The following is a 12607-nucleotide window of genomic DNA, read 5'->3' as shown; positions in this document are numbered from 1 at the left end:
TTATGAGAAGCAAGTATTGAATAGCATGTAAAATATTTCCCACACTCAGAGCATGGAAATGATTTCTCACCTGTGTGACGTCTCTGATGTTTAACAAGTTCTGATTTCTGTGTAAAACATTTCCCACACTCAGAGCATGGAAATGGTTTGTCACCTGTGTGACGTCTTTGATGTATAACAAGATGTGATTTCTGTGCAAAACATTTCCCACACTCATGACATGTAAATGGTTTCTCACCTGTGTGACGTCTTTGATGTCGAACAAGTGCTGATTTCTGTGTAAAACATCTCCCACACTCAGAGCATGAAAAAGGTTTCTCACCTGTGTGACGTCTCTGATGTGTAACAAGATCTGATTTAAATGTAAAACATTTCCCACATTCAGTACATGGAAATATATTCTCACCTGTGTGACTTCTCTGATGTTCAACAAGATTTGATTTCCGTTTAAAACATTTCCCACACTCAGGACATGGAAATGGTTTCTCACCTGTGTGACGTCTCTGATGTCTAACAAGATCTGATTTAAATGTAAAACATTTCCCACACGCAGAACATGAAAATGGCCTATCACCTGTGTGACATCTGTGATGTGAAACAAGACTTGATTTCTGTGTAAAACATTTCCCACACTCAAAACATGGAAAAGGTTTCTCACCTGTGTGACTTCTGTGATGTCTAACAAGAAATGATTTCTGTGTAAAACATTTCCCACACTCAGAGCATGGAAATAGTTTCTCACCTGTGTGAGTTCTCTGATGTGTAACAAGAACTGATTTAAGTGTAAAACATTTCCCACACCCAGAACACAGAAAAGGCCTTTCAGCTGCGTGAACTCTCTTCTGATGTATAGAAAGACTGATCTGCTTGGTAATTCCTTTCCCACATTCAGAACATGACAATGGTTTATCACCTGTGTGTTCTGAGCTGTGTGTAACACTACTGGGATTATCAGGGGAGCATTCCTCATGGTTAGAGGGATCAGATGACATATCTGCACTGTGAGATGCTGGATGTATACTGGGGGTAATGGGGTTTTCTCCTGGAGAGTCCTGAGAGAAGTTATCATCTAGGTCACAATCTGGAAATAATATGAGACGTCTCCCCGAGTTATTCCTGCTGCTTTGTCCATCTGCTGGGAACAGATTATATGGGAATTAGCCTCCCTGCAGAGCTATACCATACTGTGTAACTATAATAAGACGTCCCCATATGTACCCCAACATCTCCATACTGTGTAACTATAATAAGACATGCCCGGCTGTACCCCAACATCTCATACTGTGTAACTATAAGACGTGCCCAGCTGTACCCCAACATCTCCATGATGTGTAACTATAATAAGACATGCCCGGCAGTACCCCAACATCTCCATACTGTGTAGCTATAAGACGTGCCCGGCTGTACCCATACATATCCATACTCTGTAATGATAATAAGATCTCCATCTCAGTATGTGTAACAGAGTGCAGGCATAGTCTATACATTAGATCACAAACAGCTCATACTAGCTGCATCCTGCTGTATCCTCACACTCTCCGTATCTCCATCTCAGTATGTGTAACAGAGTGCAGGCATGGTCTATACATTATATCACACAAAGGTCATACTAGCTGCACCCTGCTGTGTCCTCACACTCTCCGGATCTCTATCTCAGCATGTGTAACAAAGTGCAGGCATGGTCTATACATTATATCATACACAGGTCATACTAGCTGTATCCTGCTGTGTCCTCACACTCTCCGGATCTCCATCTCAGTATGTGTAACAGAGTGCAGGCATGGTCTGTACATTATATCACACACAGGTCATACTAGCTGCATCCTGCTGTGACCTCACACTCTCCTGATTTCCATCTCAGTATGTGTAGCAGAGTGCAGGCAAGGTCTATACATTATATCACACACAGGTCATACTAGCTGCATCCTGCTGTGACCTCACACTCTCCTGATCTCCATCTCAGTATGTGTAACAGAGTGTAGGCATGGGCTATACATTATATCACACACAGGACATACTAGCTGCATCCTGCTGTGACCTCACACTCTCCTGATCTCCATCTCAGTATGTGTAGCAGAGTGCAGGCATGGTCTATACATTATATTACACACAGGTCATACTAGCTGCACCCTGCTGTGTCCTCACACTCCGTATCTCCATCTCAGTATGTGTAACAGAGTGCAGGCATGGTCTATACATTATATCACACACAGGTCATACTAGCTGTATCCTGCTGTGTCCTCGCACTCTCCGGATCTCCATCTCAGTATGTGTAACAGAGTGCAGGCATGGTCTGTACATTATATCACACACAGGTCATACTAGCTGCATCCTGCTGTGACCTCACACTCTCCTGATCTCCATCTCAGTATGTGTAGCAGAGTGCAGGCAAGGTCTATACATTATATCACACACAGGTCATACTAGCTGCATCCTGCTGTGACCTCACACTCTCCTGATCTCCATCTCAGTATGTGTAACAGAGTGTAGGCATGGGCTATACATTATATCACACACAGGACATACTAGCTGCATCCTGCTGTGACCTCACACTCTCCTGATCTCCATCTCAGTATGTGTAGCAGAGTGCAGGCATGGTCTATACATTATATTACACACAGGTCATACTAGCTGCACCCTGCTGTGTCCTCACACTCCGTATCTCCATCTCAGTATGTGTAACAGAGTGCAGGCATGGTCTATACATTATATCACACACAGGTCATACTAGCTGTATCCTGCTGTGTCCTCACACTCTCCGGATCTCCATCTCAGTATGTGTAACAGAGTGCAGGCATGGTCTGTACATTATATCACACACAGGTCATACTAGCTGCATCCTGCTGTGACCTCACACTATCCGGATCTCCATCTCAGTATGTGTAGCAGAGTGCAGGCAAGGTCTATACATTATATCACACACAGGTCATACTAGCTGCATCCTGCTGTGACCTCACACTCCTGATCTCCATCTCAGTATGTGTAACAGAGTGTAGGCATGGTCTATACATTATATCACACACAGGTCATACTAGCTGCATCCTGCTGTGTCCTCACACTCCGTATCTCCATCTCAGTATGTGTAGCAGAGTGCAGGCATGGTCTATACTTTATATCACACACAGGTCATACTAGCTGCACCCTGCTGTGTCCTCACACTCTCCGTATCTCCATCTCAGTATGTGTAACAGAGTGCAGGCATGGTCTATACATTATATCACACACAGGTCATACTAGCTGCACCCTGCTGTGTCCTCACACTCTCCGTATCTCCATCTCAATATATGTAACAGAGTGCAGGCATGGTCTATACATTATATCACACACAGGTCATACTAGCTGTATCCTGCTGTGTCCTCACACTCTCCGGATCTCCATCTCAGTATGTGTAACAGAGTCCAGGCATGGTCTATACATTATATCACACACAGGTCATACTAACTGCACCCTGCTGTGTCCTCACACTCCGTATCTCCATCTCAGTATGTGTAACAGAGTGCAGGCATGGTCTATACATTATATCACACACAGGTCATACTAGCTGTATCCTGCTGTGTCCTCGCACTCTCCGGATCTCCATCTCAGTATGTGTAACAGAGTGCAGGCATGGTCTGTACATTATATCACACACAGGTCATACTAGCTGCATCCTGCTGTGACCTCACACTCTCCTGATCTCCATCTCAGTATGTGTAGCAGAGTGCAGGCAAGGTCTATACATTATATCACACACAGGTCATACTAGCTGCATCCTGCTGTGACCTCACACTCTCCTGATCTCCATCTCAGTATGTGTAACAGAGTGTAGGCATGGGCTATACATTATATCACACACAGGACATACTAGCTGCATCCTGCTGTGACCTCACACTCTCCTGATCTCCATCTCAGTATGTGTAGCAGAGTGCAGGCATGGTCTATACATTATATTACACACAGGTCATACTAGCTGCACCCTGCTGTGTCCTCACACTCCGTATCTCCATCTCAGTATGTGTAACAGAGTGCAGGCATGGTCTATACATTATATCACACACAGGTCATACTAGCTGTATCCTGCTGTGTCCTCACACTCTCCGGATCTCCATCTCAGTATGTGTAACAGAGTGCAGGCATGGTCTGTACATTATATCACACACAGGTCATACTAGCTGCATCCTGCTGTGACCTCACACTCTCCGGATCTCCATCTCAGTATGTGTAGCAGAGTGCAGGCAAGGTCTATACATTATATCACACACAGGTCATACTAGCTGCATCCTGCTGTGACCTCACACTCCTGATCTCCATCTCAGTATGTGTAACAGAGTGTAGGCATGGTCTATACATTATATCACACACAGGTCATACTAGCTGCATCCTGCTGTGTCCTCACACTCCGTATCTCCATCTCAGTATGTGTAGCAGAGTGCAGGCATGGTCTATACTTTATATCACACACAGGTCATACTAGCTGCACCCTGCTGTGTCCTCACACTCTCCGTATCTCCATCTCAGTATGTGTAACAGAGTGCAGGCATGGTCTATACATTATATCACACACAGGTCATACTAGCTGCACCCTGCTGTGTCCTCACACTCTCCGTATCTCCATCTCAATATATGTAACAGAGTGCAGGCATGGTCTATACATTATATCACACACAGGTCATACTAGCTGTATCCTGCTGTGTCCTCACACTCTCCGGATCTCCATCTCAGTATGTGTAACAGAGTCCAGGCATGGTCTATACATTATATCACACACAGGTCATACTAACTGCATCCTGCTGTGTCCTCACACTCTCTGGATCTCCATCTCAGTATGTGTAACAGAGTACAGGCATGGTCTATACATTATATCACACACAGGTCATACTAACTCTGCTGTGTCCTCACACTCTCCGTATCTCCATCTCAGTATGTGTAACAGAGTGCAGGCATGGTCTATACATTATATCACACACAGGTCATACTAACTCTGCTGTGTCCTCACACTCTCCGTATCTCCATCTCAGTATGTGTAACAGAGGGCAGGCATCGTCTATATATTATATCACACACAGGTCATACTATCTGCACCCTGCTTTGTCCTCACACTCTTCGTATCTCCTCAGTATGTGTAACAGAGTGCAGGCATTGTCTATACATTATATCACACACTGGTCATACTAGCTGCACCCTGATGTGTCCTCAAACTCTCCGTATCTCCATCTCAGTATGTGTAACAGAGTGCAGGCATGGTCTATACATTATATCACACACAGGTCATACTAGCTGCATCCTGCAGTGTCCTCACACTCTCCGGATCTCCCTCTCAGTATGTGTAACAGAGTGCAGGCATGGTCTATACATTATATCACACACAGGACATACTAGCTGCACCCTGCTGTGTCCTCACACTCTCCATATCTCCATCTCAGTATGTGTAAAAGAGTGCAGGCATGGTCTATACATTATATCACACACATCATACTAGCTGTATCCTGCTGTGTCCTCACACTCTCCTGATCTCCATCTCAGTATGTGTAACAGAGTGCAGGCATGGTCTATACATTATATCACACACAGGTCATACTAGCTGCAGCCTGCTGTGTCCTCACACTCTCCGTATCTCCTTCTCAGTATGTGTAACAGAGTGCAGACATGGTCTATATATTATATCACACACAGGTCATACTAGCTGCATCCTGCTGTGATCTCACACACTCTGAATCTCCATCACAGTATGTGTAAAAGGGTGTGGGCCTATTCCATACATTATATCACACACAGGACATACTAGCTGCACCCTGCTGTGTCCTCACACTCTCTGGATCTCCATCACAGTATGTGTAGCACAGTGCAGGCATGGTCTATTCCAGGGTTAGCCAGCCCTGGTCCTCGAGAGCTACTAACAGTGCATGTTTTCCAGGTCTCCTCACAGAATCGCAAGTGAAATAATTTGCTCCACCTGTGGATCTTTTCAAATGTGTCAGTGAGTAATAACTACACCTGTGCACATGTTGGGTGACCTGGAAAATGTGAACTGCTGGTAGCTCTCGAGGACCGAGATTAGCTACCCCTTGGTCTACACATTATATCACACATAGGTCATACTAGCTGCATCTTCCTGTGTACTCACACTCACCGGATCTCCATCTCAGTATGTGTAACAGAGTGCAGGCGTGGCCTATACATTATATCACACACAGGTCATACTAGCTGCACCCTGCTGTGATCTATATCTCAGTAAGTGAGATACACCAGAGAGTGTGGGGAGGAGACTGGTCAGATCTTTGGGCTGGTAACACACAGTGACATGATGTGAGGGGGAGAGCAGGAGTATAATAGGGGCTGATGGCTCCTGATGTATGAGATACACCAGAGAGTGTGGGGAGGAGACTGATCAGATCTCTGGGCTGGTAACACACAGTGACATGATGTGAGGGGGAGAGCAGGAGTATAATAGGGGCTGATGGCTCCCAACTCCCCAACTGGGCAGATACATTTTCCTCATTAGTTTGTACTGACAGTGGAAGGTGTATAAGAGATTGTTGAAGTGACTTAGAAAGGAGAATATGTGATTTTTTTTTGTCATGTGTTTATTACTCACCTGTGCTGATATCTGTAGGTATTTCCTCCTCCTTACACTGCTGATCACTCCTCACATATATCTCTTCTTCTCCCTCTATATCTTCTGCCTTCATATTAGTCACATATGTCTCTTCTTCTCCCTCTATATCTTCTGCCTTCATATCAGTCACATACATCTCTTCTTCTCCCTCTATATCTTCTGCCTTATTATCAGTCACATATGCCTCTTCTTCTCCCTCTGTATCTTCTGCTTTCATATCAGTCACATACGTCTCTTCTTCTCCCTCTATATATTCTGCCTTCATATCAGTCACATACGTCTCTTCTTCTCCCTCTACATCTTCTACCTTCATATCAGCCACATACGTCTCTTTTTCTCCCTCTATATCTTCTGCCTTCCCATCAGTCACATACGCCTCTTCTTTTCCCTCTGTATCTTCTGCTTTCATTTCAGTCACATGCGTCTCCTCTTCTCCCTCTATATCTTCTACCTTTATATCAGTCACATACGTCTCTTCTCCCTCTATATCTTCTGTGTTTATATCAGTCACATACGTCTCTTCTTCTCCCTCTATATCTTCTGCCTTTATATCAGTCACATACATCTCTTCTTCTGCCTCTGTATCTTCTGCCTTCATATTAGTCACATACGTCTCTTCTTCTCCCTCTATATCTTCTGCCTTCATATCAGTCACATAAGTCTCTTCTCCCTCTGTATCATCTGTCTTATTATCAGTCACATACGTCTCTTCTTCTTCCTCTATATCTTCTGCCTTTATATCAGTTGCATATGTCTCTTCTTCTCCCTCTATATCTTCTACCTTATTAGTCTGAGCTGTACCCTAATCAAAAATTGTTTTTTTGTAAAAATGTTTGATTTCATTGATTGAGAATAAACAGTACAATATCAGTGGATAAAACACACACTGCATCTCTACACATCATATAGTGACTGTCACTTTGGTATACTGGTGAGACCCTAAATCCCACCTACCTGATGCTCCTGGGGGACCCTGTGATTCTCCTCTATACAATCCAGTGAATAAAGAGGATGGGGACATCTCTCTGGGGTATTTCTGTTACTGGGTCCATCTGTAGGAGACACACAGCGACTGAGTATGTTGGATCTATGTGATTATCAGATGATGTGTGTATATAGGAGGGCCCCCATAGCTGCTCTCCCCTGTATAATAAATGTCAGTCTTCTCTTACCCAGTGATGTGAGGGGCTGGCGATTCTCCATCATCATATTCTTGTATAGACCCGTGTTCCTCTATATACTCCCCCTCCTGTATGGAGCCATAGACAGTGACATACTGACACCTTATTGGAACCTGACACACACAATGATACAGTCATCTGGTGTTACTGTATAATGTGCCATTCCCAGCAGTCACCTCTCCAGTCATCACCCAGACACATCCACTGGTGTTACTGTATAATGTCCCATTCACAGCAATCACCAGTCAGCAGCTGAATGACCGCATTGGTGAGTTCCAGGATCTTCTGGTCATTGTGTCTCTCATGTATCAGTGAGTGAGGTGGAGGCACCGTGATAGGGCTCTGGGTCCTGCTCAGTCCTCCTGACACACGGGGATGGCTGCTGTTTGTCTCACACTCACCGGATGTCTTCTTCACTACTGTGTAATCCTGTGTATTGGGGGAGACTCAAAATATCACTGAATACAGATCCCCTCATCTCCCCAGTTATGTCAGCACACAGCAGAGGGTGTAACAGCTGTAGAGGTGGCAGTAACATAGGGGATGGGGAAGGGAACAGAAGAGGATAATAACACAGAAATAGGAGAGCAGGCAGCCCAGAAGACAAAGGGTTAAGCAATTCAGAATTCCATCAGTCACTCTGCACAAATGACAAAATCACAAATTACAGCACCTCTGATGTAGGTGTCATGTGTGACCAGTGATCACGCTAGTCGCAAAAAATTTGTGGGTACCAGGGTCCCCTCACTTTAAGAAATTGGGGTCCTACTCCATGGTTTCTGGGTCCCATCACATATTATGGGGATGAGGGCAGACAACAGATGGGACAGCTCTGGGGGCAAGGAGGGGTGTTAAGGGCAGGCAGTACTGGAATTAGGGGGAGGGGTAAGGATAGATAGCAGCTAGGGCAGTAGTTGGGGTTAGCGGCAGGCAGTACTGGGTTAGGGAGGAGGTAAGGATATATAACAGCTGGGGCAGTACTGGGGGTAACAGGAGGTTAAAGACAGGTAGTACTGGAGTTAGGTGGAGGGGTAGGGATAGCTACTAGGGCAGTAATGAGGGTTAATGGCAGGCACTACTGGGGGTAGGGAGGAGGTAACCGATAACAGCTGGGGCAGTACTGGGGGTAAGGGGGGCTTAAGGGCAGGCAATACTGGGGTTAGGGTGAGGAGTAAGTATAGACAGCAGCTGGGGCATTACTGGGGGTAAGGGGGTGTTAAAGGCAGGCAGTACTATGGTTAGGGTGAGGTGTAAGGGTAGGATAAGGGTAGATAGCAGCTGGGGCAGTAGCAGTACTGGTGGCAAGGATGGGGTTAGCAGCAGGCAGTGCAGGGAGTAGGGAAGAGTTAAGGATAGATAACAGCTGGGGCAGTACTGGGGGTAATGGGGGAATAAGGGCAGGCAGTACTGGGGTTAGGGTGAGGGGTAAGGATAGATAGCAGCTGGGGGTAATGGGGGTTAAAGGCTGGGGGTAATGGGGTTAGGGCGAGCGGTAAGGGTAGATAGCAGATAGGGCAGTACTGGGGGCAAGGAGGGGGTTAGCAACAGGCAGTGTAGGGAGGAGGTAAGGATAGATAACAGCTGGGGCAGTACTGGCGGTAATGGGGGGATAAGGGCAGGCAGTATTGGTGTTAGGGTGAGGGGTAAGGATATATAGCAGCTGGGGCAGTAGTGGAAGGCAGGAAGGGGGTTAACTGCTTACTTTTGAGTTTTGTCCGTGGACTGTGGGAGAGGCCGAAATGCTGATAAGTCTGTAGCCTGGGAGTCTTCGCATAATGGCAGGAGGGGCGCAATGCCGGCAGCCAGGCCCAGACAGAGGAACTTGAAGCTGCAGGGCAGATGGATGCAGAGTGGGCTGGGCAGTGGTGCACTGACAATGTCACCTGCCCTGGACCCTCGTACTGTTGTTGACAGTTGAGGTTCAGCACAAGTCAAGGTCTCAGTGGTGGCTGCCCTGTGTGACCTGAAAATTCTGAGCCGACTATGATGCAGCCGCAGATGAAATAGGCAGTCCCCTCAGGGAGCCGTTTACTGGAGAGGCGCAGCAGTACCAACAATCCCAAGGACCAGCCTGCAATAATATCCTAGTGGCTTCCGGGGAGGGGCAGACTGGAGGCATAGTAGGGTGGCCAGTGGCACACTGACAGTGTCACTTGCCCTAGACCCCAGCACTGTTGCCGGCGCCTGGGGGGTTATCACAAATCATGTGCCCAGTTGTAGGCACACTGGAACAGCCCTCGAACCGGCCCTGCATGACAAGACACTGCAGGGCCGATTACAATACAGCCACGGCCCGTGGGTCATACAGGCAATCCCCTCCCAGTTAGCTTACCAGGGAGGAGGCAGCAGTCCCTGCAGTCACAAGCGGCAGCCCGCGATAACATCATAGCAACTGCCGGGGGAAGGGTAGGAGGCAGAGGGAGGTTGTCTGCAGGGTTCTGGCGGCAATTGGACAAGAAAACTGTGCCACCTGTGATTGGTTGGGGAGACTTTGAGGGCTGTTATTGCCATTGGCTGTTGCGGTGAGCACAGACCAGTGACTGACAGCGCGTCATGTGGGACCCACTCATTTTTAGAAACTGAGTCCCACAGTGCCTGTAGCGCGTAAAAACGCGATATAGTGCGTATTTTGCGATCCCTGGTGACCAGCCTGCCGGCCGTGTGTGTGCAGCGTAAGATGGGGTGAGACATGTCCTGGGGGATAATCAGTGACACTCTGCGGACTGTCACAGCCACTGGCTGTCACTGAGAGAGTCTCTATTGCTCAGGATAACAAGACACCCTGACAGACAGTCTCAGCTGAGTGAGTGCAGCCCTTTGTTACATGGCCTGTCTGTGTCCTTCTCACACATCCTTCCCCAGCTCCTGTTATGTATCATCTGGTATATACGAGGGTGGTTCAATAAATAAAGTAACAAGACCTCTCATTGCGTAAATGTATTCACCTTGTACATATACGTATAATAAATAGTATAGCCATGGTACAGATTGTTTATCCACAGTTGGCTGTGAATCGCCTTCCACCCAGGTACTTCTTCCATGGTCCAAAGAGATGGGAATGACTTAGTGCCAGGTCAGGGCAGTAGGGAGGATGGTCCAGTACCTCCCAATGGTAGCACTGTAACAACACACATGTGCGGTTGGCTAAGTGGATGTTCTTGGCTTCTCATCTTGAATGTATGTCCTGCCATTATCAAAGACACCAACCCCAAACCTGTTACCATGACATTATCACCGTACACCCCAATAAGCTGGTGATGAATTACAGCTGCTGATGTGCCCTTTATACACAGAAATCTGATCACACTATGCACCTTAATGTGTGACCATGTTACCGCCAGCCCCGCCATCTTACAATCCAGATGGTCAGAATGCCGGCATCGGAATCCTGACAGTGAAAATGCGGGCGATTTTCAGTAAGTATTCTAAGGCTAAACCTAACCCATACTCCCGCACCCTAACCCTAACCACCCCCCCTCTACCCTCAGCCTTAGCTTAACCATCTCCTTTGGCACCAGTTCCCTCCCCTCCCACAGCCTAACCCTAACCACACACCCCCTCTGCGGCCTTACCTAATTTCAGCAGCCTTACCATAACCCTCCCCATTGGTACCCTAACCCTCCACTCCCGCAACCTAACCCTAACAGCCCCCCGCGGCCTTACCGTAACCCTCCCCTTTGGTACTCTAACTCTCCACTCCCGCAACCTAACCCTAAAATTCACCATTTCAAGTTGTCGGCATTTGGACCCGTCCGAATCCAGCAGACGGTATTGGGCGCATCAGGATTCTGACTGTCAGGATACAGACTAATTCTCATACATACATGTTATACATATTATGTGTTATTTCTTTCTCTGACAGCTCATTAGTGTTATTATTACTCTGCATCTGCTGCTATATAACAACAGGACACCACAGGCTGCTCCTCCTGTATAATGATAATAACACGACACCAAAGGCTGCTCCTCTTGTATAATAATAATAACAGGACACCACAGGCTGCTCCTCCTGTATGAAAATAATAATAACAGGACACCATAGGCTGCTCCTCCTGTATAATAATAACAGGACACCACAGGCTGCTCCTCTTGTATGAAGAGATGAGAACTGACTAAGTTTAAATCTATATAAGAGTCCTTAGTTTTTTGTAATTGGTTGGAATTTGTCAGTAGTTGCTAGGTAGAGTAGTTTGGGGGGGGTTGTCATGGTTGGTTGGTCGCTGACCATGTGGGAGCTCGTGGGAGTGGCTTGGTGGACTTTATAGGACTGGGGTATGCCCAGCAACTTCCTTTTCTGGACGGTGTTTGTCCTGGGTGCCATTCTCAGGAACTGTATCCGGTGACATTTATACTTGTATCTCCCTGTCTTTTATATCTCCCTGTGCCTTGTATTCTCCTGTTTTTGTGCACCTCTTGTCTGTTTGCTTCCCCTCTGGTTTTTTCATTTTTCTTTTTCACTCTTCTTCAATTTATCACTTTCCCTTTCCCTTTCACCTCTGTCCACCCCCCCCTTTTTTTCATGCCTCGCCCAAAACATTCAGTACCCCCCCCCGCCAATTTATGGATTCTCAAGCCCCCCCCACCTCCTCCTGCTCGGCGCCACCTGAGTTTGCAATCCATTTTGTCCCCGGCAGAAGTCTCAAATGCTGCCTGGGGACTGGCCACGCCCCCCGCCGCCGACTACAGCCTCCCTCCTGCCGGGCCTTATTCCTCCCCGGGCGAGCGGTCCCCGTCTCCTGCGGGGTCACCGCTCGCTCCGGCAACCTCCCTCCAACTGCTCGCGGGCGCGCGGTCACCTCCGGTGCCCGCGCGCATCTACATCCCGGCCCTT

General features: G+C 47.2%; 1 protein-coding gene across 1 annotated transcript in view; it reads left to right on the top strand.

Moving 5' to 3' along the window:
• The window catches only part of LOC148454266 (uncharacterized), a 195658-nt gene that overhangs the window by 157833 nt on the left and 25218 nt on the right, over positions 1-12607 (top strand). The gene's annotated exons all lie outside the window — the stretch shown is intronic.

Source organism: Taudactylus pleione, unplaced genomic scaffold, assembly GCF_031769625.1.
Source record: "Taudactylus pleione unplaced genomic scaffold, aTauple2 ptg001018l, whole genome shotgun sequence".
Taxonomy (NCBI): Eukaryota; Metazoa; Chordata; class Amphibia; order Anura; family Myobatrachidae; genus Taudactylus; species Taudactylus pleione.
The sequence above is the reverse complement of the archived record's forward strand: the minus strand, read 5'-3'. Positions and strand labels throughout refer to the sequence as shown.